A 21,158-nucleotide genomic window follows, 5' to 3' on the forward strand; every position below is an offset into this window, starting at 1 on the left:
TTACAGGCGCCCACCACTACGCCCAGCTAATTTTTGTATTTTTAGTAGAGATGGGGTTTCACCATGTTGGTCAGGCTGGTCTCGAACTCCTGACCTCAAGTGATGCTCCTGCCTTGGTCTCCCACAGTGCTGGGATTACAGGCTGAGCCGCAGTGCCCGACCAAGGACTTGTTCTTGTTTTCTTCCTTTGCCTTCCTCTCCAAAGCATGTCCCCACTGAGCTAGAGCACTCAGATAGGCCTGAGTAGAGAAAGACATTCCAACCCCACCTCTTCTTTGTCTGTCTCTTTTTTTTTTTTGAAGGACTAGCACAGAGACTGCTAGAGCTTTCTTGCATGCTGTGTGATAAACCCACATGCTAGCCCAGGAGAGAAATACATCTGTATGATGATGTCAGGAAAGCAGCTTACACAAACTCAGCCTAGTGTCTTGCTAGCTAGTTTTAAACAGCATATGTGCCTAAAAATGTCTTGTTGGGATCCAGAAACAGATAGAAAAGCATTGAGGAAATTTAAGAAATCTGAGGCTGAAGTTCTTTTTATCCCATGCTGCTGTTTAGGGAACTCAGTTTTACAAAGTAAGCCTTCATATAGAATACTGTCGACTTCCCTACTATAATTTATAACCTGCATCTAGTTTTGTAATGTTACCCTCCTTCCCGCTCCCTCCCACCACCGTTCCACTCTTGCATCTCTGGCTCTTTGTCACTGTTTGTTCACAATAACGACACCCGAGGTCATAAAAGAATGATCCTGCAGCCTTTCTTCTGGGCAGAGTGGTGAAGTGTAAAGGGCTCTGGATGAGTGTCAGAAATCTGAATTCGGAGCCCCGCGGCCTTGAGCAATTCACTTAACCTCTCTGGGATTCAATTAACTTGTGTCAATAAAGCAGTGGATTATCTCTGAAATCACTTGCATTGCAGCCCCCACCCCCCGACACACACACATACCAAATTAAGTAGGAGAATGAGAAATGTCTTCAAACAATAACGATAGGTAAAACCAAAATCAATTAATATGAAGAACTGAAGGAAGCATTCAGGCACCAGGGATCACAAAGGAGGAAATATTTGTCCACTATGGCATTCTATGAGCTGTGCAAATCCGATATTGATGGTCTCCAAGGGCAAGTTCACACTACCATTCACCACCAGTACAATTAAACCAATTTAGGATTATACAAAGCTACTAGGTAAGTCTAACTTTGGTGAAGAACAAGAAGTGGGGTGCTACATGCCCTCCACCCTAGAGAATGAAACAGATCCTGCTGTGAATGAACCCATTAATATTACTTTTTATGGGGGCAGAGGGAAGAGCCTTGCTCCTAAGATATTGCAACTGTGCCTTGTTTCCTGATGAAGGCATGCATGGAAAGCTAATTAGTTCAGATCTATTCTCTAGGACATCATGTCTGGCTTCTTTTTGCCTCAGTCACTTTTCTAAGAGATTGAGATGAGGCTGTTGTATCTGCAGATCTATGGAGAACAGCACTAATCCATATGGACCATCAGAATAGCAAGACACCAGCTGTTTCCACTGATCAATGGTGGGTTGCAAAGATGTCTATCAAGTTCACATAGCGATTAAGAGTTACACTTGAAGAATCAAATATCATAATAGATATCAAAGAACTTTGCAATCTGAAAATAGCGTAAAGATGTTGGTCATTATTTGGAGCTATCCAGTTAAAAATCCTTCACTTTACAGACAAAGAAACTGAAGCCCAGGGAAGGGAGGATGTGCCTGAAGTCACCAGCAGGAGAGTGGCAAGAGCCACCCTGGGGGTTAGGGCTCAGGAGAGTGGCCAGAAAAACAGACTAAGCTCTTGGACTGTATAAGTCATCTAATGACCAGGAGAGTACAATTTGCCTTTTTATCACCTTAAACATTTTGACTTAGAAGAATCTTAAAATGCTTTATTTGTGGCCCTGAGTGTGCTTGGAAGCTACAATTAAACTCTAAAAATTAAAACAAGTTAGAAAAGCAAAAATTCCTGATTGGTCAGAAATCATATGGAATGAGGAGTTTGGCCTAATTGAGGCCAAAATCAATGGATGATTTTAATCTTATGATTAAAAGCTTTCATTTTGAGTGTCTGTTTTATGCCAGGAACTATATAGCAGGCATTTGACATGCACGGTCTTCACGTAATTTTCACACTAACCCTCAGGGTGGCCACGGGCTAGGAACTCCTAGCCCATTTCTTCTTTCATGTTAATTTATTTAAATTGGTTTCTCTTACTTATAAGCAAAGATTACAAACTATATATCCTATTGTTACCCTGTGGGATGGCTAGCATTTCCATCTCACAGGAAGACAAAAACCACATACCCACAGCCAACCAGTGCAGATCTAGGTTTTGCACCCAGGCCAATAGGACCATAGCTCCCGCCTTGCAACACACACCCTCACACTTTCTCCAGGTTCTCCACTGGGAGGACGGCCTCCTGACATGGGCCCAGGGCACTGTCAACCACAATGACCTCTTCCATGGACCAAGAAAGGGACATCCAACCTGAGCCAAGCCACCAGCTCTGTCCTGACTTTGGGGCAAAACCCCACAGGAGGACAGCAGGTGGGGCTGAGTCATTCTGATGAACAGACCCTCAAAAGACAGCCCCTGGATTCCTACTCCCAGACCCTTGAGCTGTGCCCTTTGTCCTGCTGAAGGCTCTTTGTTCCACTGTCCTTCAATGCCCTCCTTCCAGTGTACAGAAGGTCCTAACCTATTCCTTCTTTTGTGTTATTTAAATTGTTTTTGTTTACTTAGAAGCAAATAATCCAAACTATGCATCATATCATTACACAGGAATCCATTGTTTCGTTTTTAAATGTCAACCACTAAAAATAACTATCTAAAACCTCTAGCATCCATGTATCAGCTTTGTTACATACAATACTCTGAATATGTCAATATATTACTAATGAGAGAATCTGGGGTGCCTCAAAGTGAATACAGAAGGCACAGTAAATTGGCCTGCATCTTTACTGAGCCCAAGACACAAGGTGGAAGATACTTTGGGGGAAAGGGCACGGGATTCTTTTTCTTTTCTTCTAAATCCCTAACAGGAAACTGTGTGTTTTGCCACATGCTTTAAAATGTACCAAGGATTTGTCTTAATCAGATATAGTAAGATATGCAGACACGGGAATGACAATTGTGAAAAAAAGTTTTTATTCTCACGGATCCCTAGAAACAGGGGGCACCCCATACCATACAGGCCACCTGTGGCAGGCACCAGGGTGGGTCTGGAGGCAGAAGGAAGCAAAAGAAGGTATGAGCATGGCCTTTATTGTGGTTTCCTTGGAAAAGCAAATGGGATATGTAACTTAGGTTTGTCTAATTTGAATCATGTTGGCGGGCTTAGGGATATAGGGGTGGTCGCCAATTATCCAGTACCGGGCTCTGGGGTGATTTAGAGCCGTGGGAATATCAGCTTTGTGTGTGAGGTAGATAAAGGAGCTGGTTGGGTGTCTGGGCTCTAGATTGGTTGATTTTCATGTCAAAGATGTGCTCACAGGCAAGTCATTTGTTATCTTGAGGAAATAGCTAACCCTGGGAGGGGCAGTCCCTCCTCAGGTCTGCAAGGCCCCAGGATGTTAAAGCAACATAAAATATAGAAAATAAAGAAACACGATTCTGTACCTGAGCCCTGTGAAATCTCCTTGGTAACCTAAGTGAGCCTGCTATCACTTCCTAGGCAGGCCTTCCTCCAGTCCCCAGGGCTCTCCCCTACTGTCCTCTTGGTTTTCTCTAACTGGTGCCAAGAATGAGCTGCTGCCTTCCCTCCACAAGGTCTCCGTCGTTTTTACTTCTCACCATCCTCATTAATCTCCTGCAACTCAAGAGCCTGTTGAGGGTGGGGGAAGCACACAGTTCATGCAAGGCTAGTTTTGTGTTAGAGAAGGGAGTTAGAGTATCAAACAAGAGGGCAGTTAGAGGATCCTGCAGTCTCCTGCGCCATCCCTGGTGTCACTGGATTGTATGTGGTGTTTGGTCCTGCTATGCCCAGCAGGCTGAACCTATTCCATGCATGGTCTTTCCATTCACTTACTGGTCTTTCTACTCCTTTCCAGGCAGGACTTTGCAGGCTGAGTTATCTCAGGTCTGCACAAAATTTGAGATTTTCCTAGACAATGTGTGCACATTCTCTTTCACCTATTCCTCCAGGAATGTAACTCTTGAATCTAAAACGAAGAACTTGTTCTTTATTCTCCAGGATTCCTTTGATGGGTTTGACCACTTAACAGTACCTACAGTTGCTCCACACCCCTCCCCTTCATGAGGGACATCCAGATGAGCTCCACATGCCACAGACATTTGGTGAGCACCTGTGCTCTATGCTATGTACTGTACTAAGTACTGAGGACATCGAATTTGATAAAACAGTCTCTGTCCTCAAGAACTCCAATACCAGGAGGGAAGCCAGGAAAGTAATCATTGTGTTACTGTGGGCCAAGTACTATATGAGAGATGTGAGGGGAAGAACTGACACACAGGCTGCAGAGAGGGAAACTCTGGAAGTCCCTAAGAATCCCTTCTCTTCTGCTACACAGTGTGCCCAATGAGCCTGGTAAGGGTTGGCCAACTAAGGGGAGAGTTGCAATCCATCACTGATTCTTCACATTGTTATGAGTTCATGCAAAATTCATACAAGACCCTCAGCTCACTGCCATTATTATTGATCAGCCAATGCATATGTATCAGTCACATCAACATCACTCATTCTCCCTCCAACAGGAGCTATGTAATGAGAGGCCTCATTTAGCTGATGGGAACATGAGCTTGGCTTTCATCGTGAAGCGACCGCAGGCATTCTAAAGAAATCACTGGACCCCAGGGGGAATTAATGTGAGAACACCACTAACTGATTTATTTTTCCAACTGGTTCCCTTAAAAGCATGAGGGTGATATCGACTGCTTGTCCTTCAGTGATTTTATTTTCCAGCCCCTTTGAGGAGGCCTGCATGGAGACATCAGTCATGCAGATTCCTTGGTTAATTCACAATCTAAGGTTGGAACTGCCTCAAAATAAGTGGGCTGGCAACTGCCTCTGAAACTACATGGCCTCTGCCTAAAAGTACATGGGACAACCAGGCAGGGCCCCAGAGAGGCCCCAGATAGGCAACAGTTTAGATTGCCCTTGATTCCTCTTCTCTTTGTGAAAGTTCAGAATCATTCTGGCTTGCATCATGCTTCTGCTTTCTTTTCCCACACCCTAAACAAAGAAGACTGTTTGCTTGCTCACTCACTCTTGCAGTTTTCTTCCTCCAGGCCTCTTAGTCCATTTTCTGCTGCTTAAAAAAGAGAACACCTCAAACTGGGCAATTTATAAATAAAAAGAATGTATTTCATACTGTTATGGAGGCTGAGAAGTCCAAGGTCAAGGGGCTGCACCAGGCGAGAAGCTTCTTGCTGGTGGAGTCTCCCTGTAGAGTCCTGAATTGGTGCAGGGCATCACAGAATGAAGGGGCTGAGCATGCTAGCTCTGATCTCTCTTCCTCTTCTTATAACACCAACAGTCCGTTTTCCATAATAACACATTAATCCATTAACCCACTGATCCATGAATCCACAAATGGACTAATCCATTCATGACCCAGTCACCTCTTAAAGGCCCTATCTCTCAATACTGTCACATTGGGGATTAAACATCCACATGAGTTTTGGAGGGGACACATACTCGATTTGTAGCAAGACCTTTGTAAAATTGCCTGTCTATGGTCAGCTTCCCACAGCAAAATACAAGCTCCACAAGAGATTCATGTGCTTTCCAGGATCCCTAGCACCTTTAGAAGTGGCTGGCGCACAACAGATATTTGCTAAATAATATGTGAGTGAATAAATGAATGAATCTTCTTCACTCTTCAACTTCAGCTTGTCTCTGTGGGGATAACTAGTTGCAAATCCTTTCCAAAACAAAGCTCCCCCATCTCCAGTTGCCTGTTTTCATTTCTCTCTGCTGCCTGCTTACACCAACATGCTCGCAACAGAAGCCTTCTTTTTCTCTAAACCAGCATCCCCACCAGACCTTGCTATTTTTTACCAGCAACACCATCACTCACCCAATGGCTCCCATGCAAAACCTCAGTGTGGGGCTGCCGCCCCTCTTCCTTCTGCCAACCATAGCTTGCTATAGAGTCTGCTTAGTTGTTCATTGCAACGTTTCTGGCCACCTTCCTTTAAAAAAAAAAAAAAAATCAATGCCAATCCCATGGCCTAATTCAGAATCTCATTCCCTTGGACTTACCTATCACATCAGCCTCAGAACTGGTCTCATTGTTTTTCTAATTCATTGAACACTTCTCCAAATTAGCATTCCCAAAATTCTATGTTCATCTGCCTCTTCTCTAACCAAATCAAAAATCATCAACCACTCCCTACTGCCTACTGGTTTTAATCTTGGCATCCAGGGTCCCCCAGGCTCACCCCCTAATCATTTTATTTAGTTTCACCTCGAATAATTCCCAGATAAGTATTTTACCTCTATGTAGCCTTCTTCTTGAATGTGTCTTACATCCTCCCCGATCTGGACTTAGGTTCTCTCGTACCCACTGCCCCAGGAGTCTCTCTTCTCAACTCTGTCTAGTAAAATCTCACCCAGCCTTCAAGGCCAGCCCAGATCACACCTCCTTCATGAAGCCTTCCCTGACCAGTTGAGCCCATAGCTCTTCCTGGCCCCCATCTGAATTCCTATAGCTTGTGTTGCTTATACCTCTCACTTGCTCATAGCCTGAAGTCCTTAGTCATTTTTTCATGTGTTTTAGTCTTATCTCCTCAGCCAGCTGGTAAATTTCTTTTGAACAGGGCTCATGGTTCATGTTTTCTTATATTCCCTACAGCAGTTCAGCTTCCTGTTCCCCAACCCAGGCCTTGCAGAGAGGAAGAACTCAGTGGATATCGGTTGATTCTGAAGTAAGATAAGACTGAAATAAAGGAACATCATGATAGGAATCACACTATGCATATTAGGGAAGAGTATTTCCTTGGGGTATTTTTAAAGCATTCTCACTCAAAAAAATTGGATATTTTAAATGGTACCAATGTCACATATTAGGTGTGAAATGCATTAGCTCACCTTAGGACTTACTTCACTGTTACTAATATACAGAAGAAAGAAAATTAGAGATCCTATTAAATCCTAGTAATGAAAGTAGGCCATCTGGAAATCAATCTTAACTTTTCATATTTAAAGCACTTCGTTTCAGCAATAACTCCATGGATTTGGCAATAAAAGGCTCACAGAGTAACTCTTTTGCAGTATTTGTTTTCAAATCAACATAAAGGCATTATTTATTCTGTTCTTATTCAAATAGGTTAAAATGCATTCACTTTGGATTTCAGGAAAAGTTCAGTGTGACTCTGGACTCAAAAGCCCAGATTTGGTCCTTGAGCTCTCCCTCCCTCATCACCTTCTCCTCTTTCCTAGCCTGTCCTGAAGGCTGGCTCATCCACTGAGGTCTGGGGAATCTTCTGACAAATGCAGTTTCCTGGATCCAGTCATAGACCTATGGCTCATGATCTCTCAGAGTGAGGCCTGGGACTATGTTTAAAATGTTCCCCTGGTGATTATGATGAAGAATTAGCTTAAGGAACGCCTTTAGGCGTGAAGAGGCCAACTGGCCTCTTAAGACACATGGAGTGGCCAAAGAGTCTCTATTGACCTCAGCTCACAAGCACAGTCTCATTTTGGACCACTCCACTCTCTAAGCATACGCACGTGCTCACACACACGCACAGACACACGCTTGCACACAGCGCCTTTTCATACTTGCACAGCTGCTCTACCTGCCTGGGTGTGACCCTCCCCACCTTACCAGTTCACCCAGTCCTCCTGCAAAACCTCCAGACTGCCCTCAGGTTAATCTGAGCCCTTGCTCCCTGCATCACCACTGCCTGTGCAGCTCTCTAGTGGGACATCTTTCCTTCTTTCCTTTACTGCATTCAATGAACCTCAGTGCAGCACCCCTTGTGTGCCAGGCCCTGGGACTGTGGGCGCTCAGCACATGGAACTGCATTGGCAAAGTTCCTGAGTCCCTGAGTTCAAGGATCTTAGAATCTAACTGGAGAAACTTATCAGAAAACCCAAGATGAGCCTTATGTTTTCAACGTCCCTCACATGGGGCAGGCACAAGAAAATAGTATATAAGTCAGACTGTGGAAGCAGAGCTTCCTGAAAGCTGACTCTCCAGCTGAGGTTCTGTTCTGTATCGTATTGCAGGTTTGGGTTGTTTGCGTGGAGGCAAACACACAGTGTAAAGAGCAAAACTGTTCAAGATTTGTTGTAGAAAGCCTTTGATCCCTGTTTTCTGCCATTTCTTGTTCATCTGGGCAAGCCATGTTGACCCCCTTCTGCTGAGTGTTTTCATTTTCATCTTCATGTCTTTATATAGCAGATTTGAATTAACCTCTTTTTTTTATTCAGTTTAAGGAATTTTTGAGATGGAGTTTTGCTCTTATTACCCAAGCTGGAGTGCAATGGCGCTATCTCGACTCACCGCAACCTCCACCTCCCGGGTTCAAGCGATTGTCCTGCCTCAGCCTCCCGAGTAGCTGGGATTACAGGCATGCACCACCATACCCAGCTAATTTTGTATTTTTAGTAGAGACGGGGTTTCTTCATGTTGGTCAGGCTGGTCTCAAACTCCCGACCTCAGGTGATCCACCCGCCTCAGCCTCCCAAAGTGCTCGGATTACAGGTGTGAGCCACAGTGCCCAGCCAGTTTAAGGCATTTTTAATTGACTTTACACTAGGGAAGACAGGACTTTAGTCCCTGCCCATGTGTGTCTTTCTACTTTCCATTCTCCCAGTAGAGTCATATTGTGATTTTGATTGGATCAACATCCAGTGTTTACAATATTATGACATCGTAACATAACTAAGTTGTTTATTCCCTGGAGTTGCTTTTTAAACATTTGCATAGTACACTATATTCTTATTACTAAGATCAAACTCACATACAATTGTCTGAATATCCTCACAAGAAGTTTAGATGCATTTTGTACTCTTTCAAGTTCATCTTCCTAAGGAAGCTCTTTCCCAGAGCCTTCAGCTGTGCTCCAGGATGGACCAGTGGCCCTGTGCACTAGTACCCAGCTATCGCCCTGGCATCTCCTTTTACCATCATTTTCATGACTCCCCTCACCTCTCTCCTGCAGTGGATACTGCTTCCTATATCCGTGATTTATGGCCCCATTTTGGTAGAGCACGTTCTCTGAAATTTTCCCAGAAAGGGTGTCTGGAATGTAAACTTTGAGACTTTGTATGTTTGGATACGTCTTTGTTCTAACCTGACACTTGATAGTTTAGCAGGTGTTTTAATTTGGGTTTCCTTAGAAGCAGATCCCAAGACAAGGAAGTTAGGGTAATTATTGTATTTGGGAGGTGATCCTGGGAGCATCAAGAGGAGAATGAGGAATTGAGACAGGGACAGGAAGGAACAGGTTACCATTGTGGGCAACTGGGCCTCAGTCTTGCTGGGGGCCTCTGGGAGACTGAATAGAGCATACCTCAGAGATGCCTCACCTGAAGGGCAAGAGAACCCGTCCTCAGTTGAAGACTGTGGCTGCTCCTGCTCCTGGGGCATTCACTTTCCTTCAGAGTGTCCCAAGAAAGTCCTTAGTCCAGAGTTACAGATGCTTGTCCTGGAAGCCATCAGGTCATCGTGCACAGATTCAGGGAGTGCTGGGAATACAGGTGGATACTGACAGCATCTGTTATGGAGACCATTTCCCTCTGGTCATTTTTTTTTGAGGCAGAGTCTCACTCTGTCACCCAGGCGGGAGTGCAGTGGTGCAATCTCGGCTCACTGCAACCTCTGCCTCAAAGGTTCCAGCAATTCTCCCACTTCAGCCTCCGGAGTAGCTGGACAGGCGTGTGCCCCACGCCCGGCCAATTTTTTGTATTTTCAGTAGAGATGGGGTTTCACCATGTTGGCCATCCCTCTGGGATTTTTAATGGTCCTTCCATTACTTTCTAACTTTGAGTGATGCTTTAGAGAGGCTAGAGCCCTTCTGGTTCCTGACCCTTCACATGTGAACAGGCTTTACTCTCTGGAGGTTGTAAGATCTTTTTGTTCCTATTTTTCTGAAATGTTTATAATTATGTACAGTAGTGAGTGTCTATTTTCATCCATGGTGCTGAGCCCTCAGTGGGCCTCTTCAGATTCTGCTAAATTTTCTTAAATAATTTCATAAAAAGATGGTTGCCTCCTGTTTTCTTCCTTTTCTCTTCCTAGACCTATGATTCAGATGTTGCACCTCTAGGTTGGTCCTTGGGGTCTTATCCCTTCTTCCTTATTTTTGTTTGTCTTTTTATACTCTACTTTCCGGGGTCTTCATCTTTCAAGTGTTATAGTACATTTTATTTTTCTTACGTTTTAAATATCTAGTGGTTTTGTTGTTGCACTGTTATCGTTGATGGAATATTCCTTCTAATGACATCTTGTTCTTATTTCATTGTTACCATGTCTTCTTTTGTATCTCTGAGGACACCTAGTACAGATTTTCTGAAATTTCCTTTTCCCTTCATAGCTTGTTTCTTCACAGTTTGTTTTGTTTGTAATTCCATCTTCTATGTTAGAGGGTTTCCTCAGCTGCCTGGCCATCCCTAGTTGTCTGTTTATATTTGAAAGCGGAGGACTAGAACCTCTGAGTAGATGTGTGGAGCTCGTTGATTGCAGATTTCAAAGCTGTGAACTGGTGGGAACTTTAATTTGTAGAATCTCTGATGAACGGATATTTAGGTCTCTCCTCATTTCTGCTTTGTTGTGAGGATTGCGGGGAGGCAGGTTTCTAGCCACAGCATTGTGGGAGTCAACTTGGGGGAGAGGGCTGGACACTTGGCATTCAGTATTCAGTGCTTATTTTTTCTATTTTGGGTATGGCACTCCTGTGCCCAACCATTTGTGAAATCCTGTTTTATCCTCTCCAGAGGGAGGGAAAACTAGTCTTCCAGAAGGGAGAGGAGAAACCTGAGAACCAATCACTTCTGATGCCACTTTTTCCCCGTTCTTATTTTAGTTCCTTCCCTTAACCTCCACTTACAGATACACCATTGCAGTAATTCAGGCCCTTTAGGGAATTCTGGAAAGCAAGTTGGCTTCAGTCTTTCAATTGCAGGTTTAGGATCCAGATTAGTGTTTTTACCCTTGTCTGTCTGCTTCCCAGCTACCAAATTTTCATTGCTATTTTCATCTCTCATCCTCCCTGTCCTTGAGGGTTTATACTTTTAAAATATCCCTTTTCTGTCATTTTAGTGTTGTTTCAAGAGGAATAGTCATAGATGCATGTTAAAAACCCACCAAATTTACCCAGAAGCTTAATCTGAATTATAGGATTAGAGGAATGAGTCTCATTCATTTTTATTCCCAATTCCTCTGTCAGGGGCTCAATAATGTTCCTAAAATAATAATACAATGCTGTTTTTAGAGGAAATGAAGAAACAAATGAATAAATGAGGCATGGCTCAGCTGCTTCCTTGTGTTGTGGATCCTAGGGCTCCTTAGAGGCCCCTCAATGAGAATGATGAGAGCTCCGGAGAGCAGGAACCATCTCTTCCCCTTGTTCTTCACACCTCCTCTGGACAATGACTTGTTATGTGTTGGTTGTGTGAACATGAGTGTCTTCACCTTGGTGTTGTCATTATTTATTGAAATATCTGTCAAATGGCACAAATGTCTTTGAAACATTCACTTAAAAAAAGAAAAAAAATGAATTATTCCCTAACATGAGGAGACCAAGTATTTTCTGGTATAAACACCCCTTTCTTGCCCTGAGTCAGGGCAAGTACAAGCTAAGGTCATGGGGTCAGTCAACAAGTGGTTCTCAGGGATGCCAAAGTTAAGGCCCATCCACAGACCCCTCTACCTTGATTTGCCACAGTGTCTCGATGTGCCTCATGAAAACCACTTCTCCATTGTTGCATGCCTAGAAGGTACCTGTGAGCAATCAAAGATGCCGTCTTCTCTGGGATGACCCATTAAGAAACTGGCCTCCATCAACATAGCAACACAACCACTATTGTACCAATTATCTCAATACCTATGGACACGTGTGTCTCAGGCTAGATCAGTGTTCTCAAAATGTGGTTCCTAGATCAGCAGCATCAGCACCACCTGGGGAGTTGTTAGACATGCAAATGATCAGACCCAACTACCCAACTCCCTGTCAATTGAATCAAAAACTCTGGAGTCCAAGAGTCGGTGTTTGAACAAGTCCTCCAGGTAATTCAGATGTACTCTTAGTGAGAATCACTAGTCTGCAGCATTAGTCTTTGCAAGGCAAGGACCACATTTTATTTGTGTCCTTCCATATGTCTAGCACTACAGGTGTTCATATGTTTGCACAAATTATATGAGATTAACATATTAAGTATTAATCAAATGGAACCCTGAAAGGGTGAGTCATAAAACCCAGGTGACTATTGATGTAAGCAAAGCAGCGAAATAAGAATTGAAGCACATTCTTCAGAAAGAGGCTATATGAGAAGTATGGGTAGGGGGGCAGGCAATGACAAGGGGAGTGGAGGATGGCAATGGCAAGAACAAAGTTACCCTGTTAACAGATTCACCTGAGATGTCCCAGAACATCTGTATGATTTTGGTTTGACCTTGTTAATAAAGTATGACACAGATGGAGAGAAGAGAAAAAAAACTATGTACCACGCATTTCCTATTTTCTCCTTGCTATTTTAGGAAGAAAGGAAATAGACTCATTTGTGCTATAACAAGTACATAAAGATGAAGCAGCCGTGCACTCACCTGGGCTCCCTGACAACTGCTGTCTGTGGAATTGACCCCATTTCTTGCCAGGTTGCAGGTTGATCATGGTGGCCTCTGGACCCAGGCTTTTATACAGTCTATACCCAGTGGCTGACGAGTGCTCTGATCCATCACCATCTGTCTTTAATGTCCTTCAGCTGTCTGTGGGGACGTTTATTATTGATGGCCCTGGGCAGGCAGCAGATTGAGCTACAGAGAAACAAGTAGAGGATATGGCAAGGGACCTACAAAGGGGTTCAGGATTGCAAAGGGTATGATCAAATATCAGAGCTGATTATTCACCTGCTGTAGTCATCAGAGAAGTGTTTGCAACTCAGCTCCTTCATGGTTTATTTCAATTCTCATTTAGACATCACATCTGAAAGCTGGGAACAAACAACCCATTGCTCCTTTGCTGTACCCATTAAGTGTACAAAGAAAGAGGAATTAGCATTTCGAAGCTAATAATAATTATAATTATAATCCTAGCTAAAATTCAGGTGAACAGCTACTAAGCACCAACCACAGGTGTTTTACATCCCTTTCCTCACTTCACCTTCACCAAATGACAAGACTGTCTTCAGGTGAAGACCCTTGCCAAGGTCACAGGGGTAGAAAGTGGAAAAATGTATGTTGGATTTAATGATGGAATCACAACAGTCATTCCCCGAGCATGTGCTATTTGGGGAAAATCATAGGGTGATAGTGAAAGAGCCTGAGCTCTGAAGCTCTGAGCTCTGAAGGGTTCAAATTCTCACTCTACCTCTTAGCCACTCTATCCCTTGGTTTTCTTGTGAGTAAAGTACATATCTCATATGGAAATTGCTAGGATTAAGTGAGTTATATCAAAAGCACATCGAAAGCACTCAGTAAATAGCAGCTATTGTTATGTGCACTAAGATCTTGAATTCACTATCTTCTTAATCTCCGCAATAACTTTATGATGCAGGTAATTTATTATCTCCATTTTTCTGGTAAAAAGCTGAGGTCTAACTAGGGAGCAAGGCTAAATGTTAAGACCACGTAGCTGGAAGGAGCCAGAGCCAAGCCCCAGCTCCTAATGAAGCTTTTTCTATCTCACATCACCAGCCTCCCTCATAAAGAACCTCATACACAATTAAATGCAAACAAAGATACTTTCAGAAAGTTCATTATTGTGTTAGTTCACTAGGTCCTCCGAGAAGCAGGTATCAACATAGGATGGATGTGGAAGAGATTTATTGCCGGGGAAGTGGGAGGCGGAGGCGGGAAGCTGGAGGAGTCTGGGAGAGTTGCGGGATCAGATGCAGGTCTGATTTGAGTGGAGGATGCAGGGAAGAGCCGAGGCAGGCTGGGGAGAGTCTTAGAGGGCAGAGTCCTTCTAAGACATTGGTGAAGCCCAGGGGGCGCCCTCGAGTCCAAGTCCCTTTTGGGAGGATTCTTGTTTCTCCCGAAAGAACTTTCCTTAGAATTCCTACCAAGCCCAGTCACTGGTTGTGAGCAGCGTGTGGAGCGTGATGCTAATGGCGGGATGGGCTTCAGCAGAGACCATCACCAGCTATGGTCCTCGAAGTTGGGATCTGAGAGGAGCACTTTCAAGGCCGTCATAATTAGCAACAGGAATACCTGGCAAAATATTCTGTGGGAAGACATTCAACTCTAAGGAATATTTTGATGTCATGCTTTGTAAATCAAGAGGTCATTTCTTTAGTAAAAGGCTACTCGTGTGTGTGTGTGTGTGTGTGTGTGTGTGTGTGTGTGACGGAGTTTCAAAAAAACTCCTCTGTCTCCCAGGCTGGAGTGCAATGGTACAATCTCGGCTCCCTGCAACCTCCACCTCCTGGCTTCAAGCGATTCTCCTGCCTCAGCCTCCCGAGTACCTGGGATTACAGATGCCCGCCACCATGTCTGGCTAATTTTTTGTAATTTCAGTAGAGACGGAATTTCACCATGTTGGTCAGGCTGGTCTTGAACTCCTGACTTCAGGAGATCCACCCACCTCGGCCTCCCAAAGTGCTGGGATTACCGGTGTGAGCCACCGCACCTGGCAGAGAAAAGGCTACTTTTTACACAACAAAGGTTTCTTCCTCCAGGCTGGCCTCTTAAGAAACGCAGGCCAAGGCAGGTGCCTCTGATTGCCGGCATCTGGCTGGCCTCCGGCCCTGCCCTGCAGTTGCTCATTTCTGCCTGTGCTAGTCTCACCTCCTTCTCTCACTTCAGTAATCCCCGTTCTCCTTCTTTGAACTTCTTTGGTGCTTTCTGACTATTCCAAGGTGGTTTTAAGCTTCTAAGAAAAATGTCCTGATTCCCAAGATGACCTAAAGATCTACAGGAGTTTTCTGGATTCCTTGAGGGGGTTCCCTGGGAAAATTAAAGATCAGGTGTTTTGTGATGTTACTGAATATTTCATTTTCAAATGTGCAGGAGTGCATCATTTCTAACCCATTCCTCCCCTTCACATCACGCCTTCCTCCTCACCCTCACGCAGTGCAACTGTTCCAAAGCGCAGTCGAGGAATGGAAAGTGGAGTCAAATGAATGCTGTGGGTGGGGAGATGATTCCAGTTGTTCTACCCTAAGGTGGCTAAAGAAGAACATAAAACAGAAGTATAAATTGTATTACAAAGCCACAGTATCTAATCTGACCCATGCTTATTACCTTAATTTTTACTTAGAAATTATTATTTTGGGTGACTTTAACCTGGATCATGGGTGCAAAACGGCATAAATTGCACTTTATCATTCATAACTTATGTCATTAAAACTTTTCTTCTTGATTTGGTTCGGTTCTTTACGTTCTTTTAACGCAAATTTTCATGACTTCATGGGAGAAGCCAGTTCCTGTGCTCAGTTCTTGGATCCATACACTGAATTTCTTCTTGCTGACCTCTCAACACTGCAACAGGTCTCCTCATCGACACTGTAGGTCTCTTAGCATAATGACGGGCATATGGTAAGTGTTATAATAATCCTTTGTCGGAATGAACAATATTCCTCTTCCAGGGACGGAGGCCCATGGTTTTCAGTGAGTCACCAAGCCTTGTCCTCACGGAAGTCAACCCTTTCCTGGACAAAGAGAGACCAATATCCCAGCAGTTTCAGTTAAGAGAATTAAGTACAACCAGAGAAGTACCCTCTGGGTGCTAACTCAAACGGGTGGGAGACTTCACAGAGGCTCCCAGGAGTAGGCTACCCCATGCTAAACACAAACACAAACAGGCAGGACAAGGGATTGTCCCTGGGTGTGTGGCCTGCCTCTGTTAAGCTTGTGAAGATACCAAGCTCAGCCCCTGCTTCGTTCTTTCCTGTTCTCCCCTTTCCAAAGAGCTCTTCCGCCCATTCACTGAGTCAGTCCCAACCATCCTGCAAAGTCAAATTCTTGTCCACTTTATTATTGATAATAGTAATAAAATAGTAAGTTTCTATGTGTTAGCCACTATACTCAGTGTCCTCCATGCACAATGTCATTTCAGCCTAATAGCGGGATTGTTATTTTCCCCTTTTTGTGGATGATAAAACAGAAGCTCAAATTGATCCAGTAACTTTCCCAAGGTTATGCAGCTGATCAGTTACGGAACCTGGCCTTGAACCAAAGGCTGTCTCACAGATGCCCCTCAGCCCATCCATCCCACCCTCTGTCCAAGAAGAACTTCTCCCATGCTTCTGCTCTCACCAATTCCTATTCCTTCTGAACAGTTATGGTTCTCACAGTCTGTGTACAACAATACGAATTTTACATTTGCTTGTGGTTTTTGCTGCTGCCTAAAATTTCATATCCCTAGTGGAGCAGCAAACTCTCACACACTGCTAGTGGGATGGAAATTGTTATGACCACTTTTGTAAACACTTTGGCAGCATCCATATACCTTATGACTCAGCAATTCAACTCATAGGTATTAATCTAAGGGAAAAGAAAACATTTGCCTACACAATGCCTGGTAAAAAACTGTTCATAGTGCCAGGCGCGGTGGCTCAAGCCTGTAATCCCAGCACTTTGGGAGGCCGAGACGGGCGGATCACTAGGTCAAGAGATCGAGACCATCCTGGCTAACATGGTGAAATCCCGTCTCTACTAAAAAATACAAAAAACTAGCCGGCGAGGTGGCGGGCGCCTGTAGTCCCAGCTACTCAGGAGGCTGAGACAGGAGAATGGCGTAAACCCGGGAGGCGGAGCTTGCAGTGAGCTGAGTTCCGGCCACTGCACTCCAGCCTGGGCTACAGAGCGAGACTCCGTCTCAAAAAAAAAAAAAAAAAAAACTGTTCATAGTTTATTCATGATAACCCTAAGCTGGAAACAACCCAAATGCCTGTCAATAAGAAAATATAGTACTATACCAATAATGAGCACAAATAAACTACAACCACATGCAGCAACATCAGTGAACCCCACAAACATGCAGAGGAAAAAAAGCCAGAAAATAGTACCAGTGTATGATTCCATTTTCACATGAGCCAAACAGGCAAAAGTAATCTATGCTAATTAATATAGGGATAATGGCTAGCTTTGGAAGAAGGTGGAGACTTCAAGGGAATATGAGGGAGAATTCAAAGAAGCTGATGCTATGTTCCTCGATTTTGGAACTTGTTGCGAGGGTGTTTTCAGTTTGCAAGTTATATAAGCTGTACACTTAGGATATGTGTATGTAAAGTACAGGTTACAGATACATATCCTATGTGTATGTATGTAAACTATAGGTTAATAAAAAGTTAAAGCAAAATCAAAGGAAATTTTATACCCTTTTCTGGACAACAACTGGCTTAATGACTGGGACCATAGGTTACACCTTTCTATCCCTCTTTTTCTTTTTCAAATGTATAAGTTGGAGGTGTCCCAAACCTATCAATGATCAACTCTTTCTTTATTTGAAATAATTTGTTTTTCACAAAAATCAAGATAGTTTTGTAGAAACACTGCTTATTTTTAAGTTGGGGTGTGCATATGTTGACAAAAATAGTCAAAGCCTGTAAAATATTTTAAGATATTTATTCTAAGCCAAATATGAATCACCAGTGGTCTGTGACACAGTCCCAGGAGATCCTGAAAACATGTACCAAAGGTGATTAAGCTACAGCTCAGTTTTATCCATTTTAGGGAGACATGAGACATCAATCAATACCTAGAAGATGTACATTGGTTTGTTCCAGAAAGGCAGAACAACTGCAAGTGGGGGCTTCCAGGTCATAGGTGGATTCAAAGATTTTCTGATTGGCAGTTGTTTGAAATAATTATTATATAAAGACCAATAATCAATATAAACGAGTGTCTGGGTTAAGATAAGGGGTTTTGGGCCAGGTATGGTGGCTCATGCCTGTAATCCCAGCACGTTGGATGGCTGAAGCAGGTAGATCACTTGAGCTCAGGAGTTCAAGACCAGCCTAGACAGCATAGCAAAACCCCACCTTTACAAAAAATACAAAATTTATCTGGCCATGATGGTGTGCACCTGTAATTCCAGCTACTTAGGAGGCTGAGTTGGGAGGATGGCTTGAGCCCAGGAGGTGGAGGTTGCAGTGAGCAGAGATTATGCCACTGCACTCCAGCCTGGACAATAGAACGAGAGCTTGTCTAAAAAAAAAAAAAAAAAATAGGCGTTTCAGAGACTAAGGTTTTATCATATAGATGAAGCCTTCAGGTAGCAGGCCTCAGAGCTCTTTTCAGACCTAAAAAGGTACCAGAGTCTTAGTTAATTCTCTCTTGGATCAGGGAAATGACCTGGAAAGAAACGGGGATTCTCTACAGAATGTAGATTTTCCCCCACAAGAGTCATCTTTGCAGGGCCATTTCAAAACATGTCAAAGAAATATAATTTGGGGTAAAATAGTTTGATTTATTTTCAGGGCCTGCTATCTGTGATGAAATGCTATACTAGAGTCAGGCTGGAATTTGGTATCTTATTGCTACAAAAAAAAGTCTGTTTCGTTAGTCTTAAGATCTCTGTTTTAATGTTAATAATGGTCAACTGTGCCTGGATTCCAAAGGGAGGAAGGTATAATGAAGAATGTCCAACTCCCACTTCCCATCATGGCCTGAACTAGCTTTTCAGGTTAACTTTAGAATGCCCTGGGCCAAGGAGAGGGTCCATCAGTTATTCGAAGGGCTTAGAATTTTATTTTTGGTTTATACATATATTAAAAGTTTGTTCTTTCTTCCTATAAAATTATGGAGCCAACTCAATACCATTTGTGATTCTATCAGATTCTGACTGTCCTGAGCGTTATGCCTCAGAGATCTCCACTCTCATTAGTATGTCTGTTCAGGTTAGGAAAGTTCCCTCCCATTGCTACAATAGAATCTTAGTTCCAATTACCAGGCTTATTTAGAACTACAATTGCTTTTAATATCTCAAATCCTTTGGAGATACAAAATTATTTGTTGTCAGCTGAACTCTAATTTCTATATATATTTTATTATGTATATAATTATCCTTATGTCATAAGAATATTTCAGTGAAGCTTCAATTCCCTTAAAGAATCTATATGCAGATGTCCCCATGGATAAAAAACCTATTGACTCTCTTCATTTTTGATTTTATGTGTTTTTTTCTAACACTTCCATTTAACTATCATTTTCATCCCTCTGCTGAAATTCTCCATCTGTTCAAGCATGATATCTACCTTTTCTATTACTCTTTTAACTTTTTAATCATAATTCTTATGGTCTCTATCTCAAAGTCTCAACATCTGAGTCATCCCTGAGTCTGTTTCTGTTGATAGCCTTTGTCTCTTCACAATTTTTTCCCTTGATTTTCTGTATATCTTATAATTTGTGACTGTATAGGACAGCAGAGATGAAGGTAAATAGTATTTATTCTATAAATGATCCCAATATCTTCTTCTGTGAGAGCATTAGTGTCAGAGTTTGAGGTTATCTAGTCAGTAGTTGAGCTGGGTATGGGTTTTGTTGTTGCCACTGTTACCTTCAATAGACCACAGGTTTCAAATTCCTCTAGAGGTGGGAATCATGTTATCTTGTGCTTAGTGTGAGTGCCAAGGTGCCAGAATCTTTCCCAGGTTTCCTGCTTGCCCCTCAGCTTTCTTTTGTAGAGGGGAAGAGAGTTTTTCCTCCCTCTCTGAAGGATCAAGTCTGTTTAAATGAACTATCAATAGACAAATTAACAGGAGATAAGGCATACAAATTCATTAATATGTAAGTATGCATGGGAGCCATACAAAATATGAGATTCAAGGAAGGGCCAGATGGCTGAAGCTTAAATACCATCATCTTCATAGGGGGAGGAAGATGGGGAAATGTAGGCAATTTTGAGGGGTAGTGAATTATTTTTAGGGAAAACCAATGAGCCCAAAGAATAGACAATGGCCTGGGACAAAGTTCCTCTGAGCTCTGGGGAAGGTGGCAACACGTTTTGGGAAATTGAGGGGTAGAACTTCCCTGTGAATAAAGGTTGTCTTATGCAGATAACATCTTCCAGGTAATGCCTCAGAGCTGCCCTCAGAAGAACGGATGAAAAGTCTGCCTGGATGTGGTGATGACTTTTAGTCTTTTCTCTTCTCTAGTAGCTCATCTTCCCTGGTGATTTGATAAGGTTTCTAGGAAGGGAGTTTTAAGACAACTGCATTTCTTTTGGAAGAATTTTTCTCATTCAGATGAGGAAACTTCTAGAGAATGCCCCTTACTATGCTTAGGGTTTCAGGGTGGAGGGAAGAAATAGGAGAAGGTTAGAAGGTCTTTGGTTCTGAGGCAGCTTCTAACACCTTCCAATTCCCTTTAATTAAAAAGTACTCAGCATGCCAAAGCACCATACTTTGGGGTATCATTCTCTGAGCTCCAACACAGCCAGCCTGGTATACCCATGCCACAGAGGGTCCTCTGTCCATGCTCTTAGCTCCCCTATCCCAGTGGCAGATGACTCTGGCCTATTATTCAGTGCTGGGCCTATATTGGGGTACAGGGGCAAGGGAAGAGAGGTGGTTCTCAGTTCTTTTGGTTTAGCCTTAGTCTTAGGCAGGCACCATGTGCCTGGGCCTGGAGATGAGGCTTGCTCAGCATTCTCATCCCTCCTCCCCATGGCAGCCAAATACTGCTTCGTATCTGAGCTTGGACTTGGGCCAGAGTTTTCTGCCCCTCCTCGGCAGTAGGATATCTTGGGTCCCACACAGCTTCCTGCCCTTCCACTGGGGGTTGGAGATTTTGCTTTGACCCTCCCTAGCACACTAGTCTTTGGCCTGTGCCTTGGGGGAAAGAGTCTGCTGCCTCTCCCCCAGCAGTTCAAGGCTTCCTTCCTAGGAGGGAAGGGCTGGGGAGAGGATTGTGTTTATTCTCCCTACAGCCACAGAGAACTCCCCAGTACCTACCCCACCAAGCAGGGCTCGCTCCATGTTCCTGCCCTATATCTTTCTCTCAGTAACTGGCGGAGCCATGTGGAGAAGAGCATGTGCCTCTGAGCTTCCTCTGTGTCCG

General features: G+C 43.5%; 1 long non-coding RNA gene across 1 annotated transcript; it reads right to left on the bottom strand.

Moving 5' to 3' along the window:
* Positions 1-238: 238 nt before the first annotated feature.
* LOC116269408 lies at positions 239-8,478 on the bottom strand. The gene is made up of 2 exons (XR_004176871.1): positions 6,485-8,478; positions 239-6,180 (listed from the first exon to the last, which is right to left on the bottom strand). It is a non-coding gene; the product is annotated as an uncharacterized LOC116269408 (long non-coding RNA).
* Positions 8,479-21,158: the final 12,680 nt, after the last annotated feature.

This window comes from Papio anubis, chromosome 11 (assembly GCF_008728515.1).
Source record: "Papio anubis isolate 15944 chromosome 11, Panubis1.0, whole genome shotgun sequence".
NCBI lineage: Eukaryota > Metazoa > Chordata > Mammalia > Primates > Cercopithecidae > Papio > Papio anubis.